Here is a 15,701-nt window from a genome sequence, read left to right as displayed (position 1 = left end):
CAAACACAAGGAGCGCTCTGTGATGATGTTGGAGAATTCAATTTAAGGCGTAGTGATACCCCAGATACATTCATGCCAAGTTTTAGTATTTCCTCTCTTTAAGAAGATTCTTTATTTTGAAAGAAAATACGACCATAATTAAACTATCAAAAGGCTACAACAGGCCGGGCGTGGTGGCTCACGCCTGTAATCCCAGAACTTTGGGATGCCGAGGTGGGCGGATCACGAGGTCAGGAGATCTAGACCATCCTGGCTAAGACGGTGAAACCCCTTCTCTACTAAAAGTACAACAAAAATTAGCTGGGCTTGGTGGCGGGCACCTGTAGTCCCAGCTACTCAGGAGACTGAGGCAGGAGAATGGCGTGAACCCTGGAGGCGGAGCTTGCAGTGAGCCAAGATTGCACCACTGTACTCCAGCCTGGGCAACAGTGGAAGACTCCCTCTGGGAAAAAAAAAAAAAAAAAAGAAGCTACAACACAACATCTTGCACTTCTGAAAAAATACCATTTGCAAAAAACAAAACAAAACAAAGCAAAACAAAGCAAAAAACCAAACAACCAAACCAACAACAACAACAAAAAACTCCCTTTTGTACAACTGAAGAAGCAGTTATCCTATATTTCACCCCGTCTGTCAGACCCCAGGGGTATACAGCACATATGCTTTCTATCTGATTTCAAACATGTGCTTAGATGGCAGGCATCCCTTGGGGCAAAAGGAAAAATGAATTTCAAACAACATGAAAAAATGGAATAAATATCATGCTTAAAAACTGAATTTCCCCATCTGCCTCATCATATGCGGCAAAAACTAAAGGATCCTACCGCTCTTCACAGAAACATTCCTTAAAGATGTTCATTGAAAATTTTTGACATTTATTATGTTATTAGGTTATTTATGACTGGGAAAAAATATTATTAAAACTGAGAATATGGGAATGTTTTTAGTTATAAATTCAATTAACAAGGTGATGGGGCTAAATGTGTTCTTTACACATGATTTATTGTATCTGAGGACCTTGTGTCTGTCAAGAGTTTCAGTAGCAGCTTCCATATGGGAAGGATGTCTTGCGATGGTGTATGCAACATGAAAAGAGTCTGACAAGTTGGAAGATATATATACACACACATATAAATATATATATATATGTATGTATGCATATACATATACACCAGAAATAGATATTCATTTAAGACATTTCATTAAATGAATGTGAAGTAATTCACAGCATAAAAAACAAATTTAGAAATATAAGAAAAAATAAACTTTAGAACATACAACCACTAAGAATGTAGTGAAATCTATGAGAAGAAATATTAACTGAGTATGACACTCTTAAATATTTGCAATGTGAGTTAGCTTTCTTGAAGTGGAAGGGGATCCATGAATTTTTACATCCGGGAAACATAGAAGAGGGGGAACATTCCATTCCTTCAAAATTCTAGAGCAAAATAGAAATATGGAACTTACTTTTTTACAAACCACTTAAACTGGTTTCTTACAGACCAGGTACTATTCTAACTTTTAGAATTAGCATATACAAATATGAACCACAAAGTCCTTATGAACAATCCTATTAGATGCACACTATTATTGGACCTATATTATTTCATGTTGTAGGTGAAAGAAATGGGAAATGGAGAGGTTAAGTAACTGTCACTACTAATAAGTGGCTAAGCTGAATTGGAAACTAGGCCATTCAATATGAATTCTGTGCTTGGAACTTCTACAGTTTGGTGGCATATCCAACACATCTAAACTGCAACCTTAAGGGAGGAGACCACCCCTCATATTGTCTTATGCCCAATTTCTGCCTCCAAAGAAAGAAGAAGTAAAAACTAAAAGGCAGAAATGAAATCCACAGGCAGACAGCCCAGCACCACGCCCTGGGCCTGGTAGTTAAAGATCGACCCCCGACCTAACCGGTTATGTCATCTATAGATTCCAGACATTGTATGGAAGAGCATTGTAAAAATCCCTGTCCTGTTCTGTTTCATTCTGACTACCGGTGCATGCAGCCCCCAGTCACATACCCCCTGCTTGCTCAATCGATCACAACCCTCTCACACGGACCCACTTCGAGTTGTGAGCCCTTAAAAGGGACAGGAATTGCTCACTCGGGGAGCTCGGCTCTTGAGACAGGAGTCTTGCTGATGCTACCAACCAAATAACTCCTTCCTTCTTTAACTCCATGTCTGAGGAGTTTTGTCTGCGGCTCGTCCTGCTACAACCTAAACTGTCCAAGCAACCCTAAAAGGCCCAATGGAGTCAACACTACTTTGTTAGTAACATGGTGAATTACACATTTAATTCTAATTTTGATGACATAAAAATAAGAATTTTATCGGAGGGGGTTTATGTTTACATGTTCTGGGGAAAATGTTGCAACATAACGTAGATGGATTTTGATCTATGTCACTTTGTTGTAATCTCTCCTTGGTCATTTGAAATGTGTATGACAAATTGTTTTTGTGAATTTGGAACTAGGAACCATAAGTATGTCTTTGCTTTAAAATAGCACAAAAATTCCAAATAAATCTTTCTCAGCAATTCCTTTCAAGCTTCTGCCTTGATCTTGAAAACTGATTCTGTCTTTATTTTGCTTTCATAGCTCTCATCAAAATTTTTGCTCAGCAATCCATCAACACTGCTGTTGTCAACATAAACAATGGAATCCACAACGTGATTCCAATCATCTGTGCTCAGTCTTGATCTTTTAAGATTCATCAGCAGCAATTGACCCAGTTGAAAGGCTTCCTTCATTCAATTTCAGAACACCACACTTCTTGTCTTCCTCCTGCACTGATCACTTTTTTTTGCTCTTTTTATTTTATTTCATTCCTCTGATGTTTTTCACTCCCATGCCCCCGAGCCTAGATCTTGGATTTCTATTCTCGTCTGAACTTGTTGCATTAGTGATCAAATCCTGGGTCAAGCTGGGTAAAATCATTCTGTTGTGCCTGGGTCTGAATCCCAATTCTACTGCTTACCAGGTGTGTGATCTCGGAAAATGTTACCTTAAACTTTTAGCACCATTTTCTCATCTGCTAAATGAACATAATGTTAATAGTGCCTTTCTCATACAATTCTTATGAGGATTACTTAAACAATATAATGCACATTAAAATCATAGAATAACACCTGACATAGAAAGTGTGATGTGTTTGTTTGTTTAAATAAACAAATCTTAGTCAATATCATATAACATATCTACTAGGATGAACTCACCCCTGAATTTCGTATGAATATATCAAATTTCCTTGTCAACATTTCTCCTTAGTTGGCTAAAGGCAGCTCAGATTTCATTTGTTCAGTTAATGGCAAAGCTATATTCCCATTGCTCAGGCAAGGTACCATGAATTCACCTTGGATCTTTCTAATTTCCTCACACTGCATATATAATACATCACCAATCATCTTGTCTCAACCTTCCTTCCTTTGCTCACCCGTTGTTCTGCTGTATCTCTGTTCCCACCTAATATCATTGCTCACCAGGTTGTTGTACTTGCCTAAAAAGGAGCTTCCTAATTCCACCCCTGGTCCTCTATAGTGCACTATCAACACATCAGCCAGAGAAGTCCTCTGAAAAGATAAAATGGATCAAGGTCCTTCCACTGCCCTCAAGGCCCCACTGCCTGTCAAACCTCTTCTTTTTTTATTTTTTCTTTTTTTTTGAGATGGAGTCTGGCTCTGTCACCCAGGCTGGAATGTAATGGTGCAATCTCAGTTCACTGCAACCTCAGTCTCTGAGGTTCAAGCAATTCTCCTGCCTCAGCCTACTAAGTGGCTGGAATTACAGACATGTGCCACTACACCAGGATAATTTTTGTATTTTTAGAAAAGATGGGGTTTCACCATGCTGGCTGGGCTGGTCTTGAACTCCTGACCTCCAGTGATGCACCCACCTCGGCCTCCCAAAGTGCTGGGATTATAGGCGTGAGCCACCGTGCGCGGCTGAACCTCGTCTATAATTGTTCTCCACTCTCTCCAAGCTTCCATCACATTGGCCTTGTTGGTTTTTAAATAGCTCTCACCTTGATGACTTGAAATTTATGATTTAATTTGGAAAGCTCTTATTCAGACACTTTCAAGGTTTGCTCCTGTATCTATTTCAAGTCTTTTCAAATGTTATTTTATCAGGAAGATATTCTTGAAACATATTTTCAGAATTTGCAAACTATCATTTCCTCTTCTCTGTACAACACAGAAACTTCCTGGCACTCTTCCCAGCTAATTTTCTGGATAGCATTTATCATTTTTGATAAACTTACTTATACATAATTTAAATATTATATAATTTAATTACATGTTTGTATTCTCCTCACTAGAATCTAAACACCAACATGGTTAATAACACTTAATGATTTTTTAATAAATTTATCCACAACCCAGAGAAGAATCCTTGACACAAAATAATATTGAGACAATTTTCAACACTATATTTAAGGAAATTAATCCATGAGTCTATAATCCATCCCCCTACCTCTAAGCATATTGATATTTCATGTAAACTAGGGATAAAATTATTAAGGAGATAAAATGAAAGGGCAAAGTGAATTCTTACTTTTCTCTCTGTCACCCATAATATGTCACCCAAATATGTCTGTTTATAAATATATTTGAAATATAAAAGCATTTAAGAATGTCAAAAATATACATTTGACATATAATATTAATTCTCAAACCTAATCTGCCAATGTTTAAATCTTTCTTAGTTGTAGTTTTAATTGACACGTCATAATTGTATAAGTTTACGGGGTATAATATGATGGTTAGATACATGCATGCATTATATAATGATTAAATCAAGCTAATTATTTTCATTTAATAATTATTAAAAATAATTTATATAATTTATGTAAGTAGACATAGATACAAAGAATGTGCTCTTCTTTTTCTTTTTTTTTTCTTTATTATTATTATTTTTTGTGTGTGACATAGTCTTGCCCTGTCACCCAGACTGGAGTGCAGTGGCATGATCTTGGCTCACTGTAGCCTCTGCCTCCCCATTTCAAGTGATTCTCCTGCCTCAGCCTCCCAAGTACCTGGGATTACAGGCACCTGCTACCATATCTGGTTAATTTTCTTTTCTTTTTTTTTTTTTTTTTTGTATTTTTAGTAGGGACAGGGTTTCACCATGTTGGCCAGTGCTGGTTTTGAACTCTTGACCTCAATTGATCTGCCTGCCTTGGCCTCCCAAAGTGCTAGGATTATAGCCGTGACCCACCGTGCTCAGCCCAGTGTTCTCTTCTTAAAAGGTAGTTTTACTATTTTTAGCATATTCTGAAATATCCATGAATTTGTGGTTAAATGACAGAGGTTATTATGAAGTCAAGAAAAATGATTTATTCTACTTTTAGTTCAAAGATAAAATGTACATTTCCCCATATATTTATCTTAGTAATCAGTCTTAGTTTATATGGCAGAAAAATCTAGCTGAGTTCCTAAGTTCTGTATCTCTCTTCTCTAGAATGGTTCCTGGGGAATGCAGCACAGTCTTGTTAGAAAACAGGTCAAGGAAAACGAAGTGCAATGCTATACAATATAACAAAGTTGATATAGTTTGAAATCATTATATGAGCTTGTGTCAAAGAATTCATACTTAATCCCCATTCCGGAGAAAGAAAAAATGGTAGCAGAAAAAGATTTTTGAACTGGAGGAGTATATTACTACCTGTCAAATGAAAAAGATGGTTATTTGTCCCTAGTATGGGGTGTAGAATGGGGTATACCCAGTGCAGAAGTAGCCCAAATTACAGTACCTGGCATGTTATTCTGACTGTTTTCAAAGATAGGGTAGTGTGACTTTCTCAAAACTCAGATGAAATAATTTAAAAATATGAACAAAAATAGATTCCAATGGCAAATATATATAAAAAATTATCTGCCATCTGGATTAGCTACACTACAGTTCTCCTTAACTAAAATAGATAATTATGTACTGACTACATAAAAATAATCATTGCCAAGGGATATTTACATTAAACTAGAGAATCAGAAACTGAATCTGTTTGTATCTCCTTAACAGGTTCATGATCGTCCTTGAATAACTGATTTTATTATTTCCTGCCCGGTCTTGACATTCTTATAAAATTGGCAAATGTAGTTGTATCATGAACTGATTTAAAAGAATGCTGGGGAAATTAACAGATTAGTCTTTTTCAAAAGATTTAAAATTTGATTAAAGTTTCTATCTTTAACACAAAATGAAACTTGCCTCACTGTATGTGAATTACTCATTTGAACCCAAAGACCTTTGATTAGGATAATTTTTCAAATATAAACAATTAGTAACAGACCATTTATTTACTAAATGTTATAGGAGAGAGCCAGCTGTCTCTATTTCCTTTCCTTGACAATTTGAAGTTAGAATTTTCTCATGACATTTAGCCATTTATAAATGTTCAGTTAAACATGACAGTTGTTGTGGATTGGATATTTGTAAGGTCATTTTTCATAGGCTGCCCCAGAAGAAACATATTTCAATCCAAGCAAATGATTAGCATTTCCGTATGATTTGACTCTACTTTTTCTATGGCCCAGAAACATATCTTAACACTTGCTCAATTTAATTTGATGTGGAAAAGGCCTCTTTTTAATCAACTTTAAAATTATGTTCTGTTGACTTGCAAATGAGAGGTCAATGCTAATTGAGAGAGGCCTTAAAAACTCTGACATCTTTGATCCCTGCACGAAGATTCCACGCTCAGTATGTTCTGATACTTGGCTTTTCTATATTCCCTTACGAGGTTAAGAAGATGAATGCTCATTGCTTTTAATCCTTACCATGATTTATGAGCCTCTTGGTATCTTTTCCCCAGAGCAGCTACAACTGTGTGGTTGTTCTGCCTGCTGCTTAAATTACACAGACATCTGCAAACTAAATTATGGATTGTTGTCCCATAGACCATAACCGAGAATTCTCTTCATCATTCCTGCAGTATAATTTTTTTTTTTTTTCTGATTAGAACAAAGAACATGTATGTATTTCCTTGCTTCTGTAGTAAGGGCATTTTAAGCTAATTTGAAAGATAGCACAATAACCTGGATTGTGATCTATCACAAAAAATCAAAGCAGCATGAAATATAACAAGGTAGCTGTAAAGCCAGAAAGAGAAAAAAAAAAAAAAGATCCCCTATTTATTTATATCTTTCATCTTTATTTAAGGCATTGAATATTCAGACTCACAGAAGGAAAGTGACCTTTAAGATTAACTGAAAATATGCACCATGGAATAAAATGCATGTAAATGACCTTTATGTCTCTGAGTGTGAATGATTTTAAGAGCATCTTGTGATCTGATCTATGACTATTTAAATTAAACACTGAGCAAAGAAATGGAAAATTACATAAAGGATAATTCATGGAAGATTGGGATATGTTTTTTAATGTAGTCTTTTCTGCTGGTCTCACTTGTAGTAAACCTATTTTAATAATCTGGAGACTTGAAGCAATCACGAGTAATTGGAATAACTCTTTTGTCTGAATTAAAAGGCTGGTAGAGTCTAAGTTGGAAAATCAACTGCTTCTGTATTTTTCCTTTCTTTTCTCTTCTTGTTATTCTGTGTAGATGATGAATCATAATTCCCAATAATAAGCCCACTGTGAAATCCTAACAGATATGTCTCAAATTATTAACCTTTGACAATTACCAAAATTAGAAATATCCCTACATTTATCTTCTTCAGATGTGTTAATTGCAACTCTAACAATAACCTGTCAGGGAAAATCACACGAACAAAATTTACCAAATGATTTCTAGTTATGCCTTACAAAGTATATTTAAAAAAAAAAAAAAAAAAACAGATGGCTCTGCAATTAATTTTTTGAACCCTGTTGTCAACTCAGCAGGACACAGTGAACACTAAAGAAATGCTCAAATCCACTCCTGGCTGAGCAGATCTTCTGTTGCCTCTGTGTTTCCACCAGTTTCTGTTTCACCTCACCACTGCTGAAAGGCAATGTTTTCTGAGTGTCAGGACCTGATATTCATACCAATGATCTAAAGACTTGCTTTTTTAAAGATAGATCCTAGATTTGTTTGCCTCTGTGTCAGTGAAAAGCTCACTTACAAAACTTTCCATTTGTCGACACTCTTTGTATCCTCATCTTCATAAAATAAAGTATTAGTGGAATATTGAAGTATTCTACTTAGTTGATATGGTTTGGCTTGTGTTCCCCATCCAAATTTCATCTTGAATTGTAGCTCCCATAACTCCCACACGTTGTAGGAGGTACCCAGTGGGAGGTAATTGAACCATTGGGTGGGACTTCCCCATGCTGTTTTTATGATAATGAATAAGTCTCATGAGATCTGGTGGTTTTATAAAGGGACATTCCTCTGAATATACTCTCTTGCCTGCCACCATGTAAGATGTACCTTTGCTCCTCCTTTGCCTTCCACCATGAAGGTGCAGCCTCCCCAGCCATTTTTCTTTATAAATTACCCAGTCTCAGGTATGTCTTTATTAGCAGTGTGAGAACAGACTAATACATTAGTTAAAACCCTAAACTATTTAAACATATCTTGAAATAAATTATTTTTGAATACTTATTTAATTTCCTAAGTATACAAGACAGATGGAAATAGAGTTAAATTGGTGCCCCCCAAAAATCTAATATATATAACCTCCCAATCTCTTGCCAGCAGTCATCTTCTTTACACACACATACACACACACACACACACACACACACACACAATTCCCACATCAGGTTATTCTTCTACATTCAAAAACAAACCAACTAACGCAACGAAACACAGCTCCACATCCTATAAAAGATAAAGTCCCAATCCCAGACATAGTTTTCATTTCATTAAAGTTTCTTCATCATGTAAGCCTATTCTTCTGGATTTATCTGCCAGCTATTCCCATATTTGACACACATTTCATTCTCTAACTCCTCAAGTATTATAAAATTCACCACATATGAAATGATATCATATATCTTTGTACCTTTTATATATCTATACCCTCTTCTTTACATATTTTTATCTATTTCTCTTTATAGTCTAGTTCAAATGTCCTTTGTCTGCATTTTCCCTACTCTTTCCAACTATTACAGGAAGAAAAAAATGCCAACTTCAACCATATTTTTCATATTGGAACAAGAAAGTATTCTATAAATGATCAAAGAATGCTCAATTAACCATATGAAAGAAGAAAGATTTCCTTTCTCTTTCCCTTTACTTTTTTGCATGATTTACAATAAACTAATATAATTACTTATTAACTAAACATGAATGTGAGAAATTAATAGAAAGATAGTTTTGCAAAATATTAAAGAAATAATACATTGCCCTATGTGATTGTTGAAAAAGAAAATTATAAAAGGGGGTGGTAACATCATAAACAGGCTCCAGAGCATTACTCTATTCAAAGTTAAATTAATAAAAGAAAAATTTGTTTCTTAATAAAGAAATGTTAATAATCAGTTAATATGACTTGAAACCTATATATTCATTGTTCTTGATTATCACTCTCTATTTTATTATAGCATTCCACTGAGATTATTCTCAGCTCTATTTGCTTATGTAGCATTTATGAAAATCCTCACATTAAAAAGAAAATAATTTCATCCTCCTCAAATGCCTTCTGCATCGATATGAATTCTACTCTAATTAAAAACAAATGAACATGCCAATTTCTTTAAAATTATCCTTTCTCAAGTCATTATCTTTAGTTTTATGTTAAACAAATATCAAACTATTTTTATTTCTTCTTATCGTATATAGCAGAGTGAACTATAAGACATTTGCAAAGAGTGTGAGTCTCTTCTCATTTATCTGGGCCTTTGGATGTTTTAATGCTCCATTATGCTTTAAAGAAAAGGAGAGAAAGTGCTGCATTTATCATTGGAATGGCTTAGTATTAATTTTTCATTATTCATATTTTCATCACAGAGAATACTGAGGTTGATGTAATCATGGATATTTAAGAATATGGAGTTGCCTTTTACAGGAATTAAAAGTCAAAGTGTTCACTTCTCTTATTCTATAAATAGAACATCTGGACTGAAACCCCAAACCAAAATTATCCATCGTCAGAGATTTAGAAATTAATTAAAATTTTCTACAAAAAATGCAAAAATTTCACAAAGAAAAGGTAAGCAATTTTCTACATAGAAATTTTGAATATTGAAGAGAACAAATTGATAGATAAAAGAGATGACCATGGGGCGGAGGAATTATTAACAGTGGAGATATTAACTGGTTCATTCTATTTCAATGTTATAATCTTACATTTTTAATCTAAAATTTGAATTTTTTCCTCAAATCTTATAGTTGAAATTAATTGATAATGTTTTAAAACTACACTAAAGCCTAACCTTTACTGAGTAAGTTAGTCTTATAAAAGGATCATGATAAAGAAAAACAAAAGGCTTCATCTTTCTACTTCAGAAATATGGGCATGCATAGAGAGTTTGAACAAATATCACAGGAAGATTCATAAAGCCACATTAGTTTAATTACACATCTGCCTTATCTCTTCAACCTTGTCTTTCTGAGTTGTTACATCAATGGTTAATCTTAACTGATCACTGATTAGAACTGAGAATATCAAGCTTGTTTTGACTACGCCTAAGTAAGGGGAGATTCTCCCATTACCAAGAGGGGAGTGTCAAAGCAGTACTCTAATTACTACCTCTGTGAAGGTTAACTGTATCTGTCTAAATCTCAATGTTTAGATTCCTACCATCAGCAAAGGAAAAGCAGATTACAATTGCCAGTGCAAGAAACAATTGAACCAGATTGTGCCATATCAATATTCGTAAAGACGAGAGAATTTATGACTTTATCTCTCTGTTTCCTATGGGTGACTTTCAACAGAGGTTTGCCTTTGAAATGAGACATATCCAATTTAACAAACATAATACCCGCTAATTATGAGGGACTAGGCAAAGTGTCATAAAAATAGAATATAAAAGACGGAAATAACTTTCTGTTCTTTAGGAGGCACATAGCCATTAGATCTTCTCAAACCTGCATGTAAATGAAACTGTGAGGAAAAATACAACAAAGAAACTAAAAAATAAAGAATTATAAAAATAATTATATATTCTAAAAAATGTAGAAATAACTAGTTACTTCAAGTTTCATGATTTTGTTGTGTTGACGTCAACTGTCTGTAAATATACAAATATTTTAATATTTTGATTTCCAGTAAACATTTTTTAAAGTAAAGAAGTTTTAAATAGGATTTGCATTTTCAGGTATTAATTAAGAAGGTAAAAGCATATATCTTAATAAGATTTTTTTTACCTACCTTTAAAAAGGCTGGCATTCTTTAAAACTCGCTACTGCTCCTGGGATCCAGCTTGGCTATATTCCTCAAAGAGTCAAGCTGTTAGGTAACAGAGCTGGAAAGACAAACAGAGACAGTCAGAATGTTAACTGTCTTTTCTAATAAACATTTATTTTAGAATATTTTTACATTTTCTTAAAAGTTGCAAAGATGGTATTGAGAGTTCCCGAATACCTCACATCTGATTATCACTATTGCTAATATCTTACCTTATAATTATAAGTGCATTTGTCAATGTACTTTTGATGTATGTACAATGTACTTACAATGCTGCTTTTGATACATTGTGATAGATAGTGATACATTGTAATAGATGGATCTAAATGAACCAATATTGACACATTATTCTGATTTCACTAGTTTTTCTCCTAATGTCATTTTTCTATTCCAGGATATCAACATTGCATTGTCATTACGTCCCCTTGGCCTCCTCATGGCAGTGATAGTTTCTTAGACTTTCCTTGTTTTTGATGACCTTGAACGTTTTGAAAAGCAATGGTCGGACATTTATAAAATATCCTTCAGTTGGAATTTGGCTGATGTATTTCTAATGATTAGACTGGGGTTATGAGTTTTTGGGAGGAAGACCATAGAGGTAAAGTATCATTTTTGTCACTTCATATCAACGGTACGTGTGTCATCAGCATGACTTATTACTGTTGACACAGATCTTGGTCAGCTGACTGGGGTACTTATTGCTGTTGATGCGGATCTTGATCAGCTGACTGGGGTACTTATTTTTGTTTACACAGATTTTGATCAGCTGACTAGGGTACTGTTTGCCACCATTTCATACTATAAAGTTTCTTTTGTTCCTCCTTTCCATACTGTACTTGAAAGCAAGTCACTAAAAGCAGCCCACAGTCAAGAGATAGGGAGTTAAGCTCCATCTGCTGGAGGAGAAAATGACATAAATTATTTGAAATTTTATGAGAGAAATTTACCTATTCTCCCCATTTGTCTGTTTCCTTGTTTTTGTATTCATTCATTCAGTAATTTATATGTATCAGTGTAATCTCATGGATATTTATTTTGTACTTCATGTTATAACACAATACTACACTGTTTATTTTGTTGGTCTAATTGTTTTAGCTTTGGCCTTTGCGAGCTCTTTCAATTAGCCTCTATGTCTTTTTCGACATACCATATTGGCTTGTTTAGTGAGTACTTCCTTAAGTCCTGGCATGATAAGATAGTCCATGTTAATTTCAAAATGCATAATATAAATGTTATAATCTTCTTGCCTCAGACCTAGACTCAGCCATTTTTTTCAAGGATCTCTGGTTCCTTTTATCACAGAATGGTGAGAAATCAAGATCTGACCACTAGTTATGGTTCCTTGCCACTGGGGTGCCATTACTTCTAAGCCCTCTCAGTGAACTGAGCTAGAAAATTTATGTATTTATATTAACATGTATATGCAGACATCCATAATTGTCTCTATATCTATCAATCTGTATATATAATTAGATAACATTATTTCATACTGACAACTTCAATCTGTATCTATAATTAGATAACATTATTTCATACTGATAACTTCAACTCTTCAGTTTCATATTGTTAACTTCAGGCTGATAACTTCAACTTCCTCAATATATATTAAATAAACAGCATTTTGGGTGTAATAGAGTATATATTAAAACCACATTTTTCATTTCTTTATGAAATGTTCCTCTCTGAGTATTATTTCAAGAGTGATTCTTATAAAGATGTCCGCACAAGTGAGAAAACATGTTCATGGTGCCTGATTCTGAAGAATCATTAAGAAAATCCATGGACATTTATTTTCATTCATTTCTACTAAAGTTCATTATGCTTGAAAAAGAAAAGTAGCTTTTAAGACTGTGTGCATACAACCACAGCTATCTGATTTTTTTTTTTTTTTTTTACCAAATACCATACACTGCAACAATAAAAAGGACATGAGGAGGTATATACTGCTTTATAAAATTTAATATATTTTCTTCTACTGAGGCATTGTATTACTATGACCATGTCTTCATATAATTCAATTTTTTAAGACAAAAAGTCTCAGTTCAATTATACTTATGTGAAAAATGTAATTTTAAATGAAATTATAAAATAATTATAATTAATGCACTTGTTAATCATTATAGCTAAATGGTAATTAGAATGTATAAATGCTTATCATTTTTATTATAAACATTTAGTAGAAAATACAGGTAGTAACAGGGTAGACTAATAATCCATGCGGGATAACTTATTTTCTGAAAGTAAAAACACCAACTCATTTTAACATTCTGTTATTCTGATAACTAATAAAGGTTTCCCTGTCAAACAAAATCTTTAGGTTTAAAAAACATTAAAGTGAGACATAAACTTCCAAGAAATTCTAAGCCATTTCATTCCCTTCAACTGTGTTAGATATTTTGGTTAAAATGTAATAATATCTGTATCAGTTTCCTGTGGCTGTGACAAGTAATTACCATACATGTAGTGGCTTAAAGCAACAGAAACTTATCCTCTCACAGTTTTGGAGGTCAGAATTCTGAAATAATTAAAGACTGAGCTGAAATAAAGGTGTTACGGTGCTACCATCCCTTCAGAGGGTCTAGAGGAAAATCCATTTCTCGCCTCCTCTAGGTTCTCGTGACTGCCGTCGTGCCTTGCCTTGTGGCCATTTTCAATATTCAAGGCTAATATCATCAAATTTCTTTCTCCTCCTCTACGTTGCCTTTTCTTCTGTGTATTCAAATCTTCTGCCTCTCATTTTTAAGAATGCATGTATTTACAATTTAGGCCTATTCAGCTAACACAGGATAATCTTCTCATTTTAAGATCCTTTATTTAATCACAGCTGCAAAGATCCTTTCTTGTCATACAGGTTAACATTCAAAGGTTCTATGAATTAGAACATGGCTGTCTTTGGGAAGTCATTTTTCAATCTACCATAGATCCTGAGGATTAAGCTCTGATTTTTTTTTTTTTTTTATCTTGCCCAAATTCCTATCTAAGGGGTCTGGAGAGTCATGCCCTATAAGCCATCAATTCTCATCAGATGGGTTTTATTTAACCCTATATATCATGACGTACCTTCCATCCTGACTCAGGCATAACATTAGGAGACAAGGAAGAAAATCAAAAGATTTTACCCCAAAACATGTTTCTTTGCCATATCTTGAAATGTCCCTGCAAAGCTGTCCTTCCTGGTGACAAATTTGCACGTGTAAAGAATTTCTATTAACATAGGTAGATCTTTTTCTTTCAGGTCTTCCCAGTGCTAAGGAGTTTAACTAAAAGTCTAGCACCTTTTAAAAATCTGAATAGGAAGCATTTGTCATCTATTATCTCTAAGGGCAGCCAATATAAGACCTCAAAAAGAACCTTGGTCTTCACAATACTTGATCTTAACTTGAACATTTCCTTTCTATGCATCCCAGGTCTTTAGACAAACTCAATCATCAATCAGAAAATGTTTAAATTTACCTATAGCCTGGAAACCACCACCTCCCACCCCAAAGCTTTGAGTTGTGCCACCTTTCTGGACCAAAACCATGTATTTCTTAAATGTATTTGATTGATGTCTCATGCCTCCCTAAAATGTATAAAACCAAGCTGTGCCCTGACCATCTTGGGCACATGTTCTTAGGACTTCCTGAGGGCTGTGTCATGGGCCATGGTCACTCACATTTGACTCAGAATAAACCTCTTCAAACATTTTACAAATATTTTCATTGACAACCAACTTATAGATCTACTTCCCATCCCCTTCCATATAGGAGGAAAAAAAAATATTCTAATAAAACCACTTCCTCATGACTCTATCTCACTACAAGACAGTGTGTATGGCTAAGGCAGCAGAAATATACACACACAATGAAAGGGTGTTTTAAAATACTGTTCAAGACAACCTAGGACAGGCACATAATTAACTTGCTTAGAGAGACAGATAGATGTTACTTAATAATGAAACTCTAACAACTATTTCTTTCCCTTCAGACTAGGACTACTGATAACCTGCAATTATGTGTGACAAGCTGAACAAAACCACAGAACCAGAGTGTCAGACTATGGCTACATAATTTTTAGAAAGATCTTAATTAAGCGAATCTCATAAAAGTTTTTAAAGGAAATATTTTCTAAAGCCAAAATCAACTACATTCATAAAGTATGATCACTGGTACAGTACACCTTGTCGGTAGCATCAACTTTCAGGGGAACTTGACGGGAAGAAAAAATGAATCTCAGCCGGGTGCGGTGGCTGATGCCTGTAATCCCAGCACTTTGGGAGGCCGAGGCAGGTGGGTCACGAGGTCAGGAGATCGAGACAATCCTGGCAAACACGGCTAAAGCCCGTCTCTACTAAAAATAAAAATAGGGGCGGAGCAAGATGGCCGAATAGGAACAGCTCCAGTCTCCAACTCCCAGCG

General features: G+C 34.7%; 1 protein-coding gene across 1 annotated transcript in view; it reads right to left on the bottom strand.

Moving 5' to 3' along the window:
• The window catches only part of CDH12 (cadherin 12, type 2 (N-cadherin 2)), an 831,087-nt gene extending 819,713 nt beyond the window's left edge, over nt 1–11,374 (bottom strand). Inside the window, exon 1 of the mRNA XM_011999873.1 lies at nt 11,269–11,374. The gene's annotated coding sequence lies outside the window, so the exon portion shown is untranslated. The remainder of the gene's footprint in view (nt 1–11,268) is intronic.
• Nucleotides 11,375–15,701: the final 4,327 nt, after the last annotated feature.

Source organism: Mandrillus leucophaeus, unplaced genomic scaffold, assembly GCF_000951045.1.
Source record: "Mandrillus leucophaeus isolate KB7577 unplaced genomic scaffold, Mleu.le_1.0 Scaffold606, whole genome shotgun sequence".
NCBI classification, from domain to species: domain Eukaryota; kingdom Metazoa; phylum Chordata; class Mammalia; order Primates; family Cercopithecidae; genus Mandrillus; species Mandrillus leucophaeus.
This window is presented reverse-complemented; position numbering and strand designations above follow the sequence as displayed.